The sequence below is a fragment of the Pinus tabuliformis genome, chromosome 8 (assembly GCF_031772625.1).
Source record: "Pinus tabuliformis cultivar Carrire ecotype Pingquan chromosome 8, CPIR1, whole genome shotgun sequence".
NCBI lineage: Eukaryota > Viridiplantae > Streptophyta > Pinopsida > Pinales > Pinaceae > Pinus > Pinus tabuliformis.
The window spans coordinates 221,429,494-221,453,441 of NC_142294.1; the positions used below are offsets into that span (position 1 = coordinate 221,429,494).

A 23,948-nucleotide genomic window follows, 5' to 3' on the forward strand; every position below is an offset into this window, starting at 1 on the left:
GGTTCATTCCAAATTATGCCAAACTTGCTAAAGGTTATACGCGTCTTTTGAAAAAGGAATTACCCTTTGTTTGGGATCAGGTTGTGCAAGCTTCCTTTGATTCTTTAAAAGAATACCTAACGAAATCATCATTAATGTATGCTCCTGATTATCAAAAGGACTTTAACTTGTATCTGGCTGCAACGGATACAACCATCGCAATGGTTTTAGTTCAAGAAGACAACAGAATTGAAAATACGATATATTATTTAAGAAGTTAAATGATACAGAAAGAAAATATTCTTATGTTGAAAAGCTAACGCTCGCAGCTGTTCAAGCGATACAGAGATTTCGACAGTATGTCCTCTTTCGAAAAACTACCATTTTGTCAGATTGCAACCCCATGACTTATAAATTGTCGCGACAGTTGCTGGGGGAAAAATATTCAAAATGGATAGCAATTCTACAAGAGTTTGATCTAGAATTTGTAAAATCCAAATCAAAGAAAGCTCTGGTTTTCACAAAATTATTATGCGATCTCCCATCGTCGTCCAATGATGAAACATCCGAAGAAACGATCGTGGACGAAAATTTGATTCTAATATCTTCAAGCAATCAGTGGTATGGGGATATAATAATTTATCTCCAAACCAAAAAATATAGGCCAAATACCTCTCGCTCCGAACAAAAACGTATTCGATACCAAGCAAAAGACTACATGATCGTCGGTGATACACTTTACCGTCGCGGTATCAATACAGTTCTGAGAAGGTGCCTCACCCATGAGGAGGCCAAAAAAGTCCTGAATGATTGCCATTCAGGCGCATTTGGGGGGCATCAATCTAGTTATGCTACAGCGCAAAAAATCTTATGAGCAGGATACTTCTGGCCAACAATGTTCAAAGATTGCATAACCGTATTCAGAAGTTGCCATGCTTGTCAATTTTTCGATAGCAAAACCAGAAGACCACCTGCACCTTTGCAGCCAATAGTTGCTGTCAGGCCATTCGCCAAATGGGGCATCGATTTCATGACATGTAACCCCACCTCGACCGGGGGGCATGGGTATATCATAGTCGCAGTTGACTATTTTACCAAATGGGCCGAGGCGATGCCTATATTAGATAATACTGGTGAAACAACTGCCCTCTTCTTTTTCAATCATGTAGTCACCAGATTCGGCGTCCCAAAAGCTATAGTCACAGATCATGGATCGCATTTTTGCAATCACATGATGGTCGAATTAGCTGCCAAACTAGGGTTGTCTCATGATAGCTCTACTCCATATTACCAGCAAGCCAACGGACAAGTTGAAGCGATCAACAAGGTCCTAAAGCGTATGCTGCAAAGGATGATTGGAGTTCACAAAAGAAGGTGGCACCTAATCCTGTACTCATCCTTGCGGGCTTACCGAACATCAGTAAGAAATGCAACCAGGTTTACACCTTTCCAACTGGTATATGGCCTGGAAGCAGTCTTACCAATCCAGTGTGAAATCTCGTCCCTCAAACTCGCAATTGACCTCCTCCCCGGAACTTAAGAAGAAGAAGCTTGTTTCTTGGAACTAATCCAATTGGATGAAACACATCGTGATGCCGCTTTGGCTAACGAAGCCCATAAGAAACGAGTCAAAGCGCAGTTTGACAAAAATGTCAAACCCCATGTCTTCTCAGAAGGTGACTTGGTCTTGCTTTATGACCAAGAATCTGATAAATTGGGAGCAGGAAAATTCAAGTCTTTATGGATGGGCCCCTATATTGTTAAGCGAGTGTTAGCAAAAGGAGCCTACGAGTTAAGGGATTATGATGGAATTCCACTTGGCACATCCTCGTAACGGGTTGTACCTCAAGTGTTACTATGCGTGATTCAGTATAGTAACCTGTATGCTTTTGTTATGTTTTTGTTTTCGCTAAAGTGTTTATTTTGGTCAAGTAATCCAATTTTTACATTTATTGCAAATGTCAAACCTATTGGAGTCATGTGTTGGATATGCCGACGGAGTGAGTCATAGTTTGCGGAACTTATCTTCCGCGGCCTGGGCCATTTTTGATCCAAGCGGTGAGTTAGTAAGTTTCAGAGGGGTATGCATTGGTCGATCAATGAATAACATTAGTGAATATAGCGCATTGATAGAACTTCTCCCTGATGCCATCACACATGGTATACGCCGACTGATTGTCAGGCTAGACTCACAACTCATCATACTACAACTCATTGGTATCTACTCTGTCCGAAATCCAGCTATTTATCGCATGTTCCTAAGGGTTAAGATTTTGGAAAGACAATTTGATTTTATTCAATATCAGCATATTTCTAGAAACTTAAACACATTAACTGACTCATTGGAAAATTATGTGTTAGATAGACATTTGCAACGTTTATAAAAAGAAGCATACCATCAATATTTGCATTTGGATAATGTAATTTAACTGAAATAAAACTCCGAAAATAAAAAATATATATATAACTGTTTATGGTTTACACATAATGTTCTGTAACCAAGAAAAAATTGGTCAAATGACCAAAAACTCATAACGCTAGGGGGCACCCTAGTCTAATGATGCTCGTGATAGCAAGTCACAGCCTGTGCAATCATGCGTAAGAGCCGAGTCCATCGTCTTGGCACACCAGTAGTATGCCTTTGCAACCTCAAGGGCAGCTTATCAATCCTCACATCTGGAATACCAAGAGTTAGGCCCTCAACCTATTCCTGTAATGCCGCAAGAGTCTCGGCCACATCGAGGTCGCAAAGGATAGCCCTTCCAACATCCTCTCCTGCTGGGGCGGCAGCTGACACTCTCAGGCGTACTACTGGCCGAATGGGACCAACATCTGCATGAACACATGAGTTTTATTAAGTCTTGATAGAATAAAGCACAAGGACATTATAAGAGAAAAACAATAAACAGGGATATGGTCAAAGAATTTACCAATGGCACCCCACTGTTCGCCAGCCGGTAGTACTAAATATAGGTCACCTCGGAAGTCCATATCAGCGTATGGGTACTCGGAATAAACCATATCCTGATGATCAAACCACCTGAATAAGGTATCAGAAAATGAAATCTGAGACTGACCATCATGCCTAGACATATGGTTGACCCATCTCTACATACGTGGTTCAGTCGGTGAAGGTAAATCGAGTGCAATATACTACGGCTGCATCAGTGGTATCTTTTCCAAGGTAAAGGCGTTCAAAATAGAACCATACCCAAAGTTCTTCAACCTCCCACTCTTTACCTTGGTCAACTGTTCTTTCATCACAAGAAGTACTGCGTCGCACCAGTTGAACACCTTTGGTTGGAGACATTCCAAGGCATACTGCATATAAGATCAGTTGGCTACATGAAGAGCCGCTCCACCAGCCATCCTACCAAAAGTAAACAGAATAGTCCCGAGGGACCTGTTAGTGACATCACGGATGATGATCTTGCCGTCTTTACTCGGCTGAGATCCCTCTCTACAATACCGACGAACATAATCCCTCACAGATTCACCTCCTCGGGCCGAACCTAATAAAGAGATGGGGGCACCCCGCCTCAACAAGCTAGTCAAGAAATAGATGTCCACTATAGTCAAGGGGATGGATTTGCCTCTGATCTGGAACACCTGGTTGGTAGGATCCCAAGCATCGAGCAAATACTGCAGTAAGTTGATCTGTTGTCTCATGCTAGAAATGCGGAAAAACTTCAGCAAGCCACAGTTCTGCAGTGCGTTTACTGTAACCGGATCATGTAAAGCAAGCATGTCCTCTTCTTCATGCTCACGTTCTTGCCATGTAATAGTCATCTTGCTCCAAAGATCTCTGAAAACAAACAAGAGGAGAGTTAGATCCTGATTTTGGTAAGAAACAGGCAAAATTTCCATCAAAAACTGTGCATAAAATTCCTTCTTTGCACCCATCGCACCTACAGTAGTGCTCTGGGTGCATTGCATGTCAGATGGCCAGTAGACATGCCAACATCCAACACACCTTTCGATACATAGAGGGTGCGCTGAAGGCAGAGCGAGTTTTTCAAACCCTAGAGGCTCAGAAAAACCAGGAATCAAGCTCAGAATGCAAAATGGAAAGCATGAAATGAAAGAGTTCAAGTTTAGCTCCTACCTGGTCCAGACTGCGCCAAGAATCGTCCAAAGAATCTCTCGAAATTAGCTGAAGAAAATCAAGGGGGAAAAGCACCTCCAAAGCTCCAACAAACCAAAGTTCAAATGAAATGGTAAAATGAGAGGTAAAAGCACTTTTACATTGCTTTTTACGTAATTCAAGTAAAGTATTAGTGTTCTAACTCATTTTTCAAACATGTATTGTTCATTTGTAACTAGTTTGATGAAGCAATTGAAAATGCAGTACAATCTTTGAAAGAACAAATCTATTTAAGGTAAAATCAAGAAATGATCGTTACATCGAGCAGTTTTAGCGCGGACTTCATGCTCATTAAAAAATAAACATAGGCAATGAGCACATGTTCCTCCAGAGTTTAAGCTTATTAAAAAATGAACCAATTTCCTGTAAATAACCATCGTGAATGTAATACTTCAACCTTTAAAAACCTTGGTCCTGTTTGCACCGTCACCTCCACTTTTACATTGGCCGATCATTCACCTCCTTTTGATTGTTTACCCCTTTTTGAGGAATAGCTGCGAAGAGTGATCTCACTAGCCATCCTTGTAACACTGCCATGATTGGAAAATTCCAAACCTTACCTGGAATCAGTTGCTACCCAATTTTATCACTCGTTCCTCAAAAGACGAGTCTCCTTTATGCTCTTTTCAATTGACTCATAAAATATGAAAAGATTGCCGAGCCATTGGCCTCTCCAGCTCGTTAAAGGGACTAGAAGTGCTATCCCTCCTCTAAATTTTAATCTTTTTGGACCTGAGGGATTATTACACAAAAATATCAAGCGCTTGTTTTGTTCGGCTCGTTAAAAGTATCGAAAATTCATCCCTTCTGTATTGTTTTATACTTTTTCGGACTTAAGGGATTAGATGACGAAAAAGAAATTTTGGAGTTTCCTTTACGTTCCTTTTCAGACTCTCTAAAATTGAAAATGACCGAGTTATCTTTGTCGTTAAACTCGTTAAAATTTTAATAGCGTCAAACTTGTCTATAGATGAGAACGAGTTTCACTATCGCTAGGCTCGTTAAAACATAGCGATTTCCTGAAGGGAAAATTATAGAACAAGCATATGTTATCCTCCTCAAGCTTGAAAAAAATAAAGAGGTACTAGTCAGCAATGACTGGGGAAAAATTGGGAAGAAAACTTGAAGAAACTTTGTTGGTAGCAAGTCGCTCTTGAACATGACACTTTCACTCCGCATCCAAGTCGGGTTGGGTTGTTTCATTCACCGGTCACATCACCATGGTCCCATCACACCATCCACATTTGGGGTTAATGCTACCAATCCATCACGTTAGTGTCGTTGATATGTTCAAGAGAAGTCATTCAAAGAATTCACCTGTGTCTCACCCGCTACAATACATTTATACTCCATTCTTTCATGACCGCCACCCTGAACCTTATATCACCAGATCGTTTTCACCTCCATTAAAATTATTTGCTCCATTCCGTGTCATTGATGTGGGATTCATTAAGGCCCTCCTGTGACGGGTCACTTCTTGTCGACATCAGCTCATTATCTAAGAAGTCTATCTAGGAACACCCCGTTCAGTACTTTGAAGCTTGCATGCCTCAATAGCAAATTTCTCACTTTCGGCAACAGGTTTACATCAATGGCCTTCGACTGAAAGATTTTGCGTGGTGTTTGACGCCAAGTACTTGATTCACTCCACGTGAATTTTACTGCAGTACCTCGAGGGTCATTATCATTATCGGTGATTCCTCTCGTGCCTGTTAACAGCTTACATCATTGGCTGGTAATCAGGCGATGTCTTTCCATGTTTGACTCCAGAACGTCTCTCACATGGATAGACTTGTACTTTGAGTGAAGATCGAACGAGATTGAAGACCCCGGATCTAGTTTCATCCATCCGGGCTGCAATATATATTCAGGGAAATAAAGACATTAAATGTACATCATTTCTGCACATATAATCATCCAATCAAAGGGATGATGGCTCTACCAGAATCATCAGTCTACACTCAGACGATTGTCTGTCCTATGTACATGAAAATGAATTTATAAAGCTGAGCATGGGAATGCTCGCCTCAGCTAGATCATGAAAATATTATGAAGATAATGTATTGTATTGTATCTTATTACAGGTCTCCTCCCAGCTTGAAAGAACTTCGGATCCTCATAATAAAGCATTTCACCCGACATCAAAAGATTAACGACCTCATGCTTTAGGGGGCAACTGTTATAGACATTTTTGGGCACTACAACCCCAAGCATGAAATTTCCATAAACCAAGGGCTCCTAAGTCCCTAAAAGTGTTGTTCTAACCCCTAAAGGAACAAGGTCAACTGATTACATCTTCTCCCAAAAGCTCTCCATGAAAAACTGCTTAGAATTAGTCAAAACAGGATCATTTCAGCTGCTCCATAGGCAAAGTATCTCACCTAAACGCACTGTGTGGGTGTGTTGCATTTCAAAAATCCCTTCTATGGGGTGCGATGAGCGAGAAATGACAAATGGCAGTGTCATTCCGCGAGGTGGAGAGGCAATGGAAGCTTCCAGAAACTTCTCCTGTGACACTTGCCTCTCTGAATTCGACCAAGGATGAGTAAGAGATCATCAATCTCCAAGTGGTAGCAAGAACTATTATAGAGAAGAAACTAATCAAATCACAAGCTAACTCATCTCCCTTACAGATATCTATGTATGGATCCCTCATCCCAGAGATCCAGAGGCTGTAATTTTGCATATTGTAAGGAATTGTTGTTGGTTTCTTGAGACAAACATCAGATTGTTGAGTGATCTAAGCTTTGTATGAGGTGAAGAGGGGATTCCTTGCTAAGAGGATGATGTTGGGTCAGAACAACTGGTTGTACCTCCCCTTGGCTCTTTCTTGTTTATCAATAAAAGCTATTCAAGTTTTCCTCCATACTCTTGTGTCATTGATATTTGCTGCATTTGTATGGTCAATTTACATTTGATCCTAGATTGTTTATGATTATAGATCCACGTTCTTGTATAGTGATATGCAACTATGATCTTACAAGTACTCTGTGAAGCTGGGCGTGCAAGGGAACAAGTAGAGAAAGACTATCAAGGAAGAGAGGAATTGAACCAGGAGATTAGCGCAAGACAGAGGTTGGTCTTCTTTGTTATTCTCTATCTATACTTCATAAAGGAAAAATGAAAGTAGCTTTACTTTGTTTGTTTCTAAGGCAGCTATCACACCTTAGTGGGATAAGCAGTTCTGAGTAGACACTTTTCCCTGTAACACACACACTGAGCTGTGGACTTCTAGGCCTCTGCGCACTCAGCTGTAGATCCTCTACCTACACTACAACTCAAGACTTAGACTTCTACTTCAGAGCTATCTCTCATACATCATATATTCATTCTTTTATTTTTTTCCCTCAAACTACTTAGAGGTTAGCTCTATTTATACAATCCCATGGTCCGTGGACCATGGGTAGATCTTTTACAGCCGACATTACAATTTCAAAATAAGGGCAGACAACCCTATGGTTCTTTAACACCTACACGCTCTGCGACCACAAAATGTGGAGCCTTTACACTTGGATTACAAAATTTGACCAAAATATGGGCTTTAAGCCCTAAAATCCAAGGGTATCCTACGCCCAACACATGCCTTTGGCTCTAAGCTGAAAAAACATAATGGTATTTTGAAGGTATGGAAGAGCTAAAGGTTATATGGCGAGAACGTGATTTGGCTCCCCTTTGTGCTGCGATTAAGGGGTATTAAGTAGTGAGAGGGATTTTGGGACGGTATGGCTTGCTAAAGTTCTTGGAGAACCCTTTGATGAGGGATGGTGAGCCCTTGCCATCAAGGATTGTGAGTTACTGAGATCCAGATCAGAAGGCCTTTGTAGTACAGGGGCATAGGATCGAGATCATGATCCAGGTCATATATTTTCTGACAGGATTTCCCCGCATTGGGGTATTGGGGGAGATACATCCAGTGTTGCCTCATGGGAGGCATATAGGTGAGTTTTTTTATCATCACTGTGTATTTGGGGTTAGTGAAAAGGGTAATACCATTAATATCAATGACCTAGAGAGTTTTGAGACACAAGCTATTGTCGCAACAATGTTGCAAATCTTGGGTAGTCATGCCTTCCACCTCATTACTGGGGGGCATATGATTTTGGTGGAGAGTGTGCTGGTAGGGACCTACTATGGGTGGGCCCAGATGATGCTGTCATTGTTGAAATAATAGTTGATATTGTTTAGGTGGAGGACAAATGGTAATTGTTCTTTTGGGACAATGTTATGCTCACTCTTCTTTGAGAAGATCGCCACTATTCGACCTCATGTACAAATTCGTGATGGGGGCCCACAGGAGCCTAGGATGCACTATTGGGGGTAGCTACTGCGACAATGTGGAGGATGGGGAATCAGATGAGTGTTCCTACCTAGTTTTTTTACTCATTGGGACCAGATGCCAATTTACATAGATGACTATCTGTATAATGGTATGAAATATCAAGGGGATCCTGACTTACCACTTCCTCCGGGATGAGCATGGGGTCTAGATGGTAAGTGAAATTTGTTATATATTTGATGCATATATAGTTTAAGAAATATGTTTATGTGGTAATAAATTCTAAACTTTGTGGTGTGCAGATATATCACTAGTGAGGCTGAAAGGATACACAGGACGATTTGCATCACTTGGGGCTGCAGATCAAGGTGGGGCCACATCACAACAAAGATCAAGTACCGATGCTCTACTAGAGGATCTCTGACATAGATTCGACATGTTGTTGACCGAGGTGACAAAGCACAGATGACATGATTTAGAAGATCGATCTACAGAACAGTGCATGGATCTTCCCTCAAAGTGGTGTGGAATCATGCATCACATTGCTATGGTTGGTCAGGAAGTACGAGACCTACGGGCTAGTGGGATGGAGCCATTGGCTTGGGAGCCTCCGGAAGATAGTGATTAGGCATGGGGACATGTGGGTTCCCATTTTTGTTTTTTCATAACATACGAATGAGCATGTCCGATGTATTTAGTGTAGTGGACTCAAAAAAATGTATTATGATACATATTTATGGTTATGCATATTTTTGTGATGATTGTGGTTCGCCATTTGTTTATGGATGTTTTCTTGTCTATGCATGTGATAAATGGAAATCTAGAATTTTATTTGCAGTGGTATATACATAGTGATTTTGGCTCTAGGAACATGATAAAATTTAATTGATTTAAATTCATGTGAGAAAAGCTTAACTTGTAGACATTTTCTAAATAGGACAGGATTATGCACATGATAAGCACCATTCAATTGCATGACAAGTAAAAAGGAATCAAGAAAAACATGAAGGTGAAGGATGTGATGATCAAGGGAATTGGCTAACAAACTGATCACAACATCATATTTGGCCTGGTTATTGGTGGCATATCCAATGCAAACACTGTTGGAGTGAACTAAAAAATGCAAGGGGGTGAAAATGACCCAAGTTGTTGAGGCTAGATTCCTAGTAAAGCGACTCCCACCATTGACATAACCGATATAACGTGTGGATGATGGGTCCATCTGAAAGAAGCAAGAAGAAAATGTATAAGATGGTGGGGAATGCAAACTACCTAAATGAAAGAAAAAAGAGAAAGAGATACACACATTTCAATGGGAAATACTATGGGTAAAATTTGTTGAGGTAGAGTGCATTGCGAGGATTGGGAAGGATTTCTCCTTCTGGACCCTATAAAAGGTATGCCACTTTACCCAAACACTTATGGATGTGTTGAAGGCAGAAAAATCGGGACTCCAACAAGGGGGATAACCACCCAGTCCGAACCTTAAGGCAACTCCTTTTCCGTTTGGAATAGTGGATCCGACTGGGGATGATGGGACCAGTTTCCCAATCTATTTATGATCTGTGTGCTAACTGGATGATGTTTCTCTTTTTTGGGTTTTAAAGGATGAATACTTATTCTAATAATACTCTATCTTTTAACTATCATATGCAATCTATCATAATCAAAGAAAAAATCTAAGTTTAAAACTATCCCGGGAGTAATGTTTACGTATGCGATCTAAAATAATTTCTGAAATCGACCGATAATGAAGATCATTCAATGAAAATAAGAAGAGAATCCATTTAAGAATGATTTTTTCATATAAAAAGTTAGCCAAAAAAATATGAGAAATATATCGCATAAACAGTCATTCACATATTCAGCATAAAGAGTAAGTCATCACCATACAAAAGTGCAATAACGATAAGTAAACATTTAAACTTTCATATATAAATAACTAAAAATAATTTATTGCTTAAAACACAAGTAAAAAGCATTAGGAGATAAAAGTACCATTTGTAATACGTCCTACTCATGAGGTGCAGCAATATCGATCTATCTTCAAATCACTTAACATCAACTAAGATTACAAAAGTGCAATTTCAGTAGAAGATGTTAAACTCAAATAGAAAATAAATCTCGTTCCATTGATTTTATCAAAACCTCCTCAGTGGGGGGAAAGATGCACATTCTGAAGAATGTTTTTGATAAAACTCTGGACCCCTCTCTAAATGCATGAGAGGGGTTTAAATACTAATATATGAAATCTAAAAATAAATATTACAAAAATAGATGAGGAGGTTTAAACGACCTGCCTCATTTTAAGAAAAAATAACAAAAACAAAAATAAAATATATCTATGACTAATCCTGCATCTGATTCTTTAGATCAAAAATATCCAGCATTGGTTTTAAGAGTGTCAGTTGGCTGACTTTAGCTTTTAACTATCCTACAAATATGACATTGGTGAGAGCTGGCACTATCTTCTCGGCAGAAGTCATCAGGCACTTCAGGGTCATCCATTGGCTGTGTGGTTTCACCAGGTACTGCCAGTATGCTTCCTAGTTCAATATGTTTACCTGTTTAATTTCCTCTACCCTTTCCTCCGATGCTTGTTTCCATACTGCTTGAAGCTGTTGTGCTTTTGGAAGAAAACTAGGGGTAGTTTCTGCTACCAAATTAGCCTTGTGTAGATTTTCATTTATGCATTCGATGACATTGTTCACTGCTACCACTGCATCCTCCATTGCCTGTTCTGCCTCCTTTAGCCAAGAATCCCATTTCACAAATAAAATATCTTTGTGTGATTCATCAATTTTGGGCATGTCTGCTCTTTTCCCTTCTTCATATTTCTGCCAGTTTAAGAAGTCTGAGACTTTCTTAAAAATTGAATCATATTCAAGTCGTAATTCCACGACTTGATTTGTAATATTATCGCTCATTTCACAGTGGGAATTCCACTGCAAAATCTTCTTGCATAATAGTTCTTTCTGTTGCAAGAGCTGGGAATCGAGACCAAGTGCCTCTGTGATAAACTCTTCAATTTTGGGATCATCTTTATGTAGTTCTATTATATTATGTAACTATTTTTCTTTACTAGCCAAACTAGTTTGATGTGCCAACTGCATTTGTTGAAATTCTTGCTGAAGTTTTTCCAACTGTGTTTTGACTTGTTGGTTTATGCTGACCTGTTGTAACTGTTGTTCCAAAAACAAAATCCTATCTTCTATTTCTTTAAGCAATGATTGTATCTCTGTTGCTTTGTCAATAGTTGTTGAAGCGTATGCGCCCGTGACTTGTGAGAGCCTAGTGAGATTTGTAGATGGGTCTATAGACGGGTCTTTCCAAAGAAAATCCATAGGTTCATCCTCGGGAGCGAGCACAAAATCCAACTTTATTTGCTTTCTTTGCCTTCTAACGACGACTTTGTGTTGAGGGATATAAAATACATCTAGAGGAGGAACTTCCTCTATTCTTAGTACAATCTCAGATGAGGGAGATGTGGGAATGTGCTCTGTTTCCTGAGTGTTAACAACGCTTTCTATTACCATTTTCGTGGTCGTCTCTTTTGGATTTGTTGGTGGTTCTGTGCTTTGTTATTCTGTGTTCAGTATCTTATTAAATTTTCCCATTCTCCTTCCAGATCAATTATGAGTGGCTCTGCTTGCTTTGTAAGGGGATTGGAGGCTTCAGCTTGTTTTTCAACCGAAGTCTGCTGATCATAATTTGGTATGGACTGGGTTATGTCTTTTATTGACTCCTCACTCTTACGGTGTTCATTCTTAGATTGATCACCAGAATTTTCTACTGATTCTTTTTTAGAACTTGTTTTGGACTTTTCTTTTGAATCTTCACTAATGTCTACACTAGGGGTAGGATTCCTTACTAGTTCGATGAGTAATTGGTCCAATGGGACCTTAGATAACCTCTATTTTATGTAATTCTCAAAAGTTTGGAGACCTTCTTGGTAAAAAAGAATTCATGTTGTATGTTGAACTTCTTTGAAGGTGTTCTTCTACAGAAAAACATCATCAAACGGATCTTTTTCATGGGAAAATACTTTTATTTTAACCATTATAGTAAAATATTTTACAATACCAAAGGGATCATATTGCCTTCCTAGGAACTTGGGTAGTTGTAAAGATAATAGATTATTAACTTCTTTGAAAGCATGACCTAAGTCATGCAATGCAAATTCTCCGCATGCTACAGGAAATTGAGGCAAAATGGCTTTCTTGGAATCTTTCAATACTTTGCTCATCCCCCCCTAATGCATGTCTGATAGGCTATCTCCCTAGCCATTAGTTTGTTTGGGATGTAAAAAGGTAGCACATGGGCTGAAGCAATGCTGACAAACACTCTGATATACGTGAATAATTCTTCCCCAAACCATCTCGCTACGGGGAGAATATCTATCTCAGCTTCTTGGGAAAATCTTAGGGCATCTCTTTTGTAGATTTTTTTATGAATCGAGAGTATAACTCTGTGACAAATTTTGAAGAAATGTGGCATGAAATTTGATTCCCACATGAATTTGTGATAAATTTGAATGGGAAGTGGATTTTGAACCATCCACTTCCATCCCATAACAAGAAATTTGGAAACAAAACAAACAACGTCCATAACATAGGTTCTCATAAAAAATGGAGGGTAAACCCTTGAAGCAATGCTTCTTTTTATTCTGTATTCTAAAATTGTAGTGGCTAAATTATGTAACAGGATTTGGGCCCAATTCATTATTGTGGCATTGATAGCCACATCCACTAGTGGTAACCATTTTGATGAAAATTTGTTGCTATCTGGTTTACTAAACAGTCTACATAACATAGCAACGGCAAAATAGTGAGGGGAACAAAGAGAACCAGTGGCATACATACCATTTTTATATTTTTTGAGTCTCTCCTCATTGTTTGACCAGTGCTTCGTGCATTCTACCAAGTCTTCACTCTCCTTGGTGAATTTCTCGACAAAGTGTTTGTTGTAGATGGCCCGGGGTTCTAGTAAATGGTTCATGAACCTCAGGTTATCTAGGGTAAACGATCCCATGAATTCTTGGCTCGTTGTCTTGAATTCTCTGTCAGATATGTCCACGTCATCTATAATCCACTTAACCATGTCGGTATAAGGGAGTATCTTTGGTCTTGCAACAATTTGGTGTAGAAATGAGCATGCAAGTTCAGTTAGGGATGCATCAGACGAGCCACGTCCATCTACTGTAACTGTTACTTCCATAATTCTCGGTTGTTCCTCATCCAATAACTGATACATAGTTTCCCTCGTATATGTCCCTACATCCCGATTACAGGTAGTGTCTGTGAACAATGGGGTCATTTCTGAATTTTCTGCAACAAGTGCCTTTCCATTCTTCACCATTTCTTCGTATGTTCTGCTCTGTATGTTCTTCCTGAAAGTTGCAAGTAGAGAGAAAAATATGATAAAAATGATAATAAACATAGAAATAATCAATAGAAGGACGAAAATAAGGTGACGAAGGGTCTTTATTCCTTTATCATATCAAAAGATATCAACTTGCGTCAAATGGTCCTTTACACTAATCCTAATCGTTCTTTTAATAAATGATCACTAATGAACCGTTATGCTTAACTTTAATGTTCATAATTCACATAGAAAGTTGGGAAGTACTCTCCTAGAACCCTGAGCCCTTTGAATTGCGATAAAAGAAATTTTGCGATTTGCTTTGCAATATCGCAGATCGTTATATTGCAAAAATTGTTTTTGTTAAAACCCATCGCTACATGAGTTGTTGCGATAAGCGATTTGCGAGATGCTATCATATTTCACGATTTTTGCTTATGCTTTGTGAAGTGGCGCCGCATGTTTGAAACTACGATGCAATAAGGTTATAGGATTTTATGATCTCACATTTTCGCAGATCACATTTTCAAGGGGTAACTTTTATAAGGGAAGTCCACCATAATTTTTTTGCGATGCAAGAATAATAATCTTAAAACAGGTTTTTTAAAGGTTTACTTTAATATTCATGACTTTCCGTTATAAATTTATTCTTAGGATTTTTGATTATTTAGCGCTTTTTATAAGAAACTTATAGTTTGTGAAGTTTTATGCGCTTAAAGTATGAAAAGGTAAATTTCCATGTTTTAGCAAGTTCCACTTTGACATCTTATTTTATTCTAAAAACAAGAAAGGCATGATTAAATGCTAAGATTTGATTTTTTTTGGAAGGGTCCCCATTTATTAATGTTATTACTAACACTAATAAATGGGGGTTGTTGATAAGCACAACAAGATGATGTAAGGTACTAGCCATAATGGTCCAAACTTTCTGTACCCCAAGACATCATGAGCTTGGTCATAAACAAGAACAAGGTCACCTTCATGAAATGTAAGAGGGTGTAATTTTTGGTCATACTGAGCTCTGGTCCACTTTTTGGTGGCTTCAATGGTTTGAAATGCAACAAGGTGGTCTTCACTGGCATGCTCAAGCACGATAAGTCATGGAGGAGTTCGACAACGAGGTGGAGGGAAGGGATTTCACACTTGATTGGTCAGATTGCCTCCTCTCCAAAAATAAGGTGGAAATGAGTGAACCCGATGGAAGCCTTGACAAAAGTTCTATAGACCCACAAAGTAGGGAAGAGAATTAAATGCCAAGTGGTCTTGTGTTTATTCACTATCCTTTGAAGCATAGTCTTAAGGATTTTGTTGACAACTTCAACTTGGCCATTACCTCGAGGGTAATAAGATGATGAATATTGGTGTTTGAAGCCTAAGAGAGAGGATAGCTCATGCCATATATCATTTTCAAAGTGTCAACAATGTTCAGAGACCAATTTTTTTGGAACCCCAAATCGAGCGATAACATGGTTAAAGAAAAAGAGGGTTGCAGTAGCAACAATGTTATTGAACGTTGGCATGGATTTAGCCCATTTGATAAAATAGTTGATGACCACGATAATATACTTATGGTTAGTAGATGGGGGTCGACACTCCATAAAGTCAATAGACCATTTACAGAAAGGACCGACTGCAATGACAAGATGGAGGGGAGCAGGTGGAGCTCGTGCGTTAGGGGTGTATAATAGGAAATTAGGACAGTGTTTGACTACCTCAATACAATCGCTAAAGAGAGAAGGCCAAAAGTAACCCATGGGCATGATTTTCTGGATAGCGGCCATTCTATAGAGATGACCACCACAAGCGCCACTATGGAAGGAATTAAGAACTTGCTCAAATAGAGCATGGTCAAGACAATGATGAAGGACAATGTCGATACCGTGACAATAAAGATCATCACCAATGAGGAGGTAGCGAGGGGCTTGATGTTGAATATGTCATCGGTCATCACGAGTGAGGTGGGGGGTGAATTTATGGGTTCACAAGTAGGTAAGGATGTCACCATACCAAAGATCATCCAAGTTAATGGAAAACAAGTGTTCATTTAGAAGATCATCATTTACCGACAGATCAAACACACTAGTGCGAAATTCAGAAATGAGTTATGTTATCTCAAAATCATACCCTGGAAGGCTACTGACCAGGAAGACCTTAAGTAACTATTTCAAACCTACTTTAGGCTGAGGCTTAGCCTCCTCAACCTGAGAGGGCTCTCTCAAAAGGATTAATGATATTGATAATGAATTAGATAGCTAACTCTTATGAAACAAATGTAAAAATATGAATGGTGGAAACACAACTAGAAAGTGTCCATTGGGCTTATGGAGTCAAATTCGTTTCAGAATAACAATGACATCAACCTTACATAGAAGTCAGGGCATACAAAATTTAACCATTCAGAATACACCAGAAACATACAGGACAACATAGTTTATAAATATGTGAAGGAAATTAGAGCACAATCAGTGATTTCTAAGTAATCACACATCTATACCACTGCAAATATTGAAGAGGAGATAATACACAACATTCTGAACAGTAAACTCCTTCTGGTTCTTGAGAAGTAAACCAAGTCTTGATATTACTAAAATAGAGTCATATACATAGCACAATAGCAGAGCTTTTTTCAATAAATTTCCAACCCCTATTACATTGCTCATTCTCCTATATATAGAACTTCTTTCAAAGCTGAGATTTCTCCTCCTATGTGAGGGAAACTCGAATTCTTCTTGCTATGACACCTATTAACCTTTAAAACTAGCTAATAAATACAACTGACTGATAACTAGCAGTTTAAGAGACCTAAGACAATTAGGATTCTAATTCTACATCATGTTTAGCATAGCATTAACTACAATCAATTCTCGTTCTTTGACAAGTGGTCTCCTTCAATTTAGCTGTGGTGGATGTTCGAAGCTCCTTACTAGTCCTTAATGTCTTATCCTTTTACCACTGCTGAGAAAGAGGAAACTATCCATGTTTTTATGCTTTTGGTTTCCTAAAAAATATTCAGAAGTAATTAACCATGTTGATCTTCTTGAATTAGTCAACAATCTATTGGAGTGCCACATCCTTCATGTGCTGTAAGCCTTTCCCATGTACATGTGTGATGAAAAAAACTTCTTTAACGCTGATTGAAAAGTCTTCAAAATTTTGTCGACTGAACTTTAATTATGCAGCTACAGCAGTTTCGTAGCGCGCTACGAAACTGCTGTGCACTATGCGTCCTTTTCAGCAGTTTCGTAGCGCGCTACGAAACTACTGTGTAATCACAAAACACAGTTTAACACCAAAATTTGACTGTCTTGAGCTTCATTATCTTGAAATGTCTCTTTTCATGTGCCCTGAAGCTTTTCAAACTGAATATATATATGAACCCCATTCTTCAAGGTATGTATGCAATATGCAACCTTGGCATTTGTGAAAGAATCTTCAAGTAACAAGGAAGAAGATATGTATGCCAATGATTGGCAATGAAGACAACATCCTCCTCATAAGGTCCACTAAAGTGTTCACTGCTTGATAGATTAAGAATCCTTGGAGCTTCAATAGCTTCCTGACATAAGAGGCTAAAACAAAGTTCATTGTCTTGGTAGTCCACCCCAGTATGTCAGATTTTTAGCATTAAAGAAAAATATATCAGGGTCCTTTTCAGTATAATGTTTCAGACTTCGTGGCAAGACCTGTAAACATAATTCAAATAAAGATTTGTTGTTGTCTCTAGCCATGAATTGACCATCAACATGTTGCTTATAGTATTCATCTCTGACTTGCTTATTGTACACAACCCAAAAGATAATTGAAAGCATTATACTAGTTGAGAAGAGTGCTAAGACAATGTAGACCCAACAAAGATGTTGTCGAAGGCCAGGGAAATAATCCTCAGTTATGGTACCAAAAGTTTCCCTCACAAACGTACAGTCCTGCAAATTCACGAGGAAAGGAGTGTAGTGATACAAACCATAGCTCATATTAACTGCTAGTACTAACTGTTTGTAAATATCCTGGGTTATCCAACCAGTGTAAGGATTGCAAAGTGTAGGCACTAGAGGACCAGATTGATTATAATAAAGAGGGCCAGCATTTAGTAGAAAGTTACTATTAGCAACAGTACCTAGCACCTTGTTCACAACTGTTACCACTTTACTGGTTACTGTTTTTCTCTAATTTAAAGATTGTTCAGCTGTTACCACATCTACACAAGGCAGAATGCGGTCAAGGGCGGTATCTTCATAAGGATGTGCAACCCACTCTTTCATGGCGACACAGGCATCTCCAACCATACTGTTTAATAAAACGAACACTCCACAAAGAATAAATGTTCATGCCACAAGAAACCATGCACCAAGTACCAAAAAGTAAACCAGAGTCTTAAGTCCAAGAATAGAAAATAAAAGTCCAAGAAATGCCAGAACCAGCATTGCTACAACCACCACAATTAAGGTAAATCGCACATTCTCCAGTACATCCCTTATTGTCTAAGAATTGTCTTTGGTTTTGGAGTCTAGATCATTTGTTGCCCTCAATGAGCTGCTCTCACTGGCTGTGCATTGATGTCCACTGCTCATTGGATTACAAGGCAACTTCTGCTCTGGCATTTGAGAACACAGAAGTGAAGCAATTACTCCTATTATTTTCTCAATCCAATCCATATGATCTATTGTACTCTCTGCTTGGTGGTGATCAATTTTATTTGCCAGCTGTCATCTGTAAGGGGTGCAATTTGACCTAGCAATACCAATTTTGTCCATATATTGAGAAATATAAGCCCAAAATCCCAATCTTGAAAGAAAACTAAACTCGAACTAACACTAAACCTTTACAATCAAAATGGTGTGAACAATTTAGAAATTGTTTCTTAGGTGATAACAAGTGGCTCCACTTGGGATAGTGTGCTCCTGTAGTACGCTAAGAACTCGCAGATCCAGTGCTTTATCCTCTTATGACAAGTGGACAATTGCTTGAAAAGCATCCCCTTCAAGCTTCTTGGGCCTTCACCTCGGGCTTAAGCTTGATGATCACTATAGGAGAAAGAAATCTACATCTACCGAAAAATGCTCAGTCAACCTTGAGCTTATTTTCATTTTCCTACCTACCTACTAGCTGCAATTTCCACTTGTAGGTCAGGAAACATGATATTTCCAATAAAGCCAATAAATTGTCTTTTCTGATATTGGAGGCTCTTGACTGCATCTGACCTCAAAATAACCATGATAGTGAGATGACCAAATCAACTTATAAAGTACCTGATCTTCATAATGCAAATGAAAGTAAAATACTGGTGTGCAAAGCTTTGCCATGTATTCACTTATAGGGTCAAAGAAGACATGGTTATTTTGATGATCATTATAACACTCTATCTCTTCAGACAACTAATTCTCAGCCACACAAAATTCCTTTGATGTGCTATCCAACTGCCTTTATGCATGATTCCCATAGAAAATGTAATTTTCTTTATTATAAAGATCATTCTTTGATGCAAGCTGCTGCAAGGAATTAGAAAAATGAACAACCTTTTCCTCTGCTTGAGGGTTATAAAAGCTATCTTCCAATACTTTTCCTTGGTGTTTGCAATCAATTTCATACTCATTTTGATCAAAATCTTGGCAAGTTTGCTGCATCTTCTCATTTATATCAAAGGATGAAACATGGTTTTCATAAGTAAACCCCTGCTGATCTTCATGTTGCATTTCATGGGATGTTATACTTTCTTCTTGGTGTTGAAATGTATTGCTATGAAGAGCCTCTAAAATTTCTTCATCCATAAATTCATCATCATCATAACAATCCTCCAAGTACTGAATAAGACTTAAAGAATGTCTACAACAATCTTTGAGCAACAATAAGGAAGGATGACATTCTTTATACATCTCATAGAATTCATCATGAAAATTAGCAAGCGAATATATTGAACCATTTTCCAAACCTTTATACCAAGACCATGCTTTTCCTTCTAAAGTGGTCATAAACATCTTCATGAGACAATCTTCAGGGAAATGAACCTTAAGACTGCGTACATGCATATGAAACCTAACCAAATGAAGAGCAACATTGTCCTTCTTTTCATCTTTGAATATTGGAAGATCATCTAACCATTCAACCTTTGGCATAGGATTTGGAAAACTAGGGATATGAGACTGATTCATAGGAGCATACCTGGCATTCATTCTTGCAGTGGAACTCATCTTGTAACTTCATCAAGCTACTGATCTTCTAGCAGTGGAGTCACCTTCCAATTTATTATTTGATGTGTGGAGTCACCAAGGTAGTTTTGCAGCCTCAAAAAGATGTCTGAGCTCCTGCTACCTTCATAAGTTCAGCCTCTTAATTTCAAGAATGAATAGACTTCAGGCTCCCGACAGACGCACCAAAATGTTATCTCAAAATCAGACCCTGGAAGGCTGCTGACCACAAAGACCTTAAGTAACTATTTCTAACCTATTTTAGGCTAAGGCTTAGCCTCCTGAACCTGAGAGGGCCCTCTCAAAAGGATTAATGATATTGATAATGAATTAGATGGCTAACTCTTATGAAACAAATGTAAAAATATGAGTGGTGGAAACACAACTACAAAGTGTCCATTGGGCTTATGGAGTCAAATTTGTTTCAGAATAACAATGACATCAACCTTACATAGAAGTCAAGGCATACAAAATTTAACCATTCAGAATACACCAGAAACATACATGACAACACAATTTATAAATATGTGAAGGAAATTAGAGCACAATCAATGATTTCTAAGTAATCACACATCTATACCACTACAAATACTGAAGAGGAGATAATACACAACATTCTGAATAGTAAACTCCTTCTGATTCCTTAGAAGTAAAGACAAGTCTTGATATTACTAAAACAGAGTCATATACATAGCACAATAGCAGAGCTTTTTTCAATAAATTTCCAACCCCTATTACATTGCTCTTTCTCCTATATATAGAACTTCTTTCAAAGCTGAGTTTTCTCCTCCTATGTGAGGGAAACTCGAATTCTGCTTGCTATGACACCTATTAACCTTTAAAACTAAATAATAAATACAACTGACTGATAACTAGCAGTTTAAGAGACCTAAGACAATTAGGATTCTAATTCTACATCATGCTGAGGATAGCATTAATTACAATCAATTCTCGTTCTTTGACAAGTGGTCTCCTTCAATTTAACTGTGGTGGATGTTCGAAGCTCCTTACTGGTCGTTAATGTCTTATCCTTTTACCGCTGTTGAGAAATAGGAAACTGCCCCTGTTTTTATGCTTTTGGTTTCCTCAAAGATATTCGGAAGTAATTAACCATGTTGACATTCTTGAATTAGTCAACAATCTATTGGAGTGTCACGTCCTTCATGTGCTGTAAGCCTTTCCCATGTATATGTGTGATGACAAAAACTTCTTTAATGCTAATTGAAAAGTCTTCAAAATTTCGTCGACTGGACTTTAATTATGCAGCTACAACAGTTTCGTAGTGCACTATGAAACTGCTGTGCACTATGTGTCCTTTTCAGCAGTTTCGTAGCGCACTACGAAACTGTTGTGTAATCACAAAACACAGTTTAACACCAAAATCTAACTGCCTTGAGCTTCATTATCATGAAATGTGTCTTTTCATGTGCCCTAAAGCTTTTCAAACTGAATATATATATGGACCCCATTCTTCAAGGTATGTATGAAATATGCAACCTTGGCATTTGTGAAAGAATCTTCAAGTAACAAGGAAGAAGATATGTATGCCAATGATTGGCAATGAAGACAACATCCTCCCCATAAGGTCCACTAAAGTGTTCACTGCTTCAGAGATTAAGAACCCTTGGAGCTTCAATAACTGCCTGACATAAGAGGCTAAAAAGAAGTTCATTGTCTTGGTAGTCCACCCTAGTATGTCAGATTTTTAGCATTAAAGAAAAATATATCAGAGCCCTTTTCAGTATAATGTTTTAGACTTCATGGCAAGACCTGTAAACATAATTCAAATAAAGATTTGTTGTTGTCTCTAGCCATGAATTGACCATCAGCATGTTGCTTATAGTATTCATCTCTGACCATCAGCATGTTGTTTATTGTACACAACCCAAAAGATAATTGAAAGCATTATACCAGTTGAGACGAGTGATAAGCCAATGTAGACCCAGCGAAGATGTTGTCGAAGGCCAGGGAAATAATCCTCAGTTATGGTACCAAAAGTTTCCCTCACAAACGTATAGTCCTGCAAATTCAGGAGGAAAGGAGTGTAGTGATACAAACCATAGCTGATATTAACTACTAGTACTAACTATTTGTAAATATCCAGGGTTATCCAACCAGTGTAAGGATTGCAAATTGTAGGCACTAGAGCACCATATTGATTATAATAAAGAGGGCCAGCATTTGGCGGAAAGTTACTATTAGCAACAGTACCTAGCACCTTGTTCACAACTGTTACCACTTTACTGGTTACTGTTTTTCTCTGATTTAAAGATTGTTCAGTTGTTACCACATCTACATAAGGCAGAATGTGGTCAAGGGCGGTATCTTCATAAGGATGTGCAACCCACTCTTTCATGGAGACGCAGGCATCTCCAACTGCATTGTTTAATAAAACGATCACTCCACAAAGAATAAATGTTCCCACCACAAGAAACCATGCACCAAGTACCAAAAAGTAAACCAGAGTCTTGAGTCCAAGAATAGAAAATAAAAGTCCAAGAAATGCTAGAACCAGCATTGCTGTAGCCACCACAATTAAGGTAAATTGCACATTCTCCAGTACATCCCTTATTGTCCGAGAATTGTCTTTGGTTTTGGACTCCAGATCATTTGCTGCCCTCAATGAGCTGCTCTCACTACCTGTGCATTGATGTCCACTGCTCATTGGACTACAAGGCAGCTTTTTCTCTGGCATTTGAGAACACAGAAGTGAAGCAATTACTCCTGTTATTTTCTCAATCCAATCCATACGATCTATTGTACTCTCTGCTTGGCGGTGATTAATTTTATTTGCCATCTGTCATCTGTAAGGGGTGCCATTTGACCCAGCAATACCAATTTTGTCCATATCTTGAGAAATATAAGCCCAAAAGCCCAATCTTGAAAGAAAACTAAACTCGGACTAACACTAAACCTTTACAATCAAAATGATGTGAACAATTTAGAAATTGTTTCTTAGGTGATAACAAGTTCAACTAGGGCTAAACCTTTATTACTTTTGGGTGTGACAAGTTTGAGATAAAATTATTGAAGGATAATGTTTCAATGGTCATAATTCCCATTAATGATCCACTGACTCAATAAGAAAGTGATGGGGTTGGAATTGATCACAACTTTGGTCATACGCTTAAGGATATAATGACAAAACTTTTGAACAAAGAACACAACATCCAGTGCCAATTTTTATTCATGTGAATAGGACACATGGGGACCATTCTTATTGACATAGTAGATTACATGGTCATTTTTGGAATAATCTTCTTGTATGAGGACCCTGACGACCAAATAGGTGGACACATAGATGTATAAGATGAAATCCCTCTCAAAGTTAGGTGGATTAATCAAGGAAACATAAGTGAGAGCACGTTTGAGGGATTCAAAACTATTGATCTTGGTAATCCCAAACAAATGCAATGTTATATCGAAGGATTCTAAGAAACCCATGGGCCATGGTTTCATTATCAAGGATGAACCTATGAAGAAAGTTAGCTTTGCCTTGAAGGCTTTGTAGCTAGTGAAGGGTACAAGGAGGAGGAAGTTTGAGAATGTTTGAACTTTGAGAGGGTCAAGAGTGATATAATCTTTGGACATAATGAAGCCCAAAATTTGGTCGGAAGGAATGTAAAAGACACACTTAAGGGGTTTAAGGAAAATTTTATACTTGCGGCATCGAAGAAAAATGGTACGCAAATCATGAAGGTGTTATGGCCGAAGTTTGGAACAAGCGGTGAGATCTTCGAGATATGCAAGGATAATGTGATACAGGTCCTAAAACCAGTGGGACATGGCACAATGAAAAGTGGCCCAAAATTCTTTAAACCGAAAGGCATGACCTTATAAGTGAAAGTTCCCCACGGACTAGTGAAGGCGGTTTTAAGCTGGTCGACATAAGAGATACGTATCTGGTTATATCCGTAGAATCCACCCATAAAGGAGATAACCTCATGCCACACACACTCATCAATGACCTAGTCTATGAAGGGTGTAGGAAAGTTGTCCTTGGGAC

The 23,948-nt window shown here is 38.6% G+C and overlaps 2 pseudogenes; both read right to left on the reverse strand.

Moving 5' to 3' along the window:
- Positions 1–17,341: 17,341 nt before the first annotated feature.
- On the reverse strand, positions 17,342–18,241 carry LOC149234948 (uncharacterized; annotated as a pseudogene).
- A 3,459-nt stretch (positions 18,242–21,700) lies between these two features.
- Positions 21,701–22,550, reverse strand: LOC149234949 (uncharacterized; annotated as a pseudogene).
- Between the last annotated feature and the right edge of the window lie 1,398 nt (positions 22,551–23,948).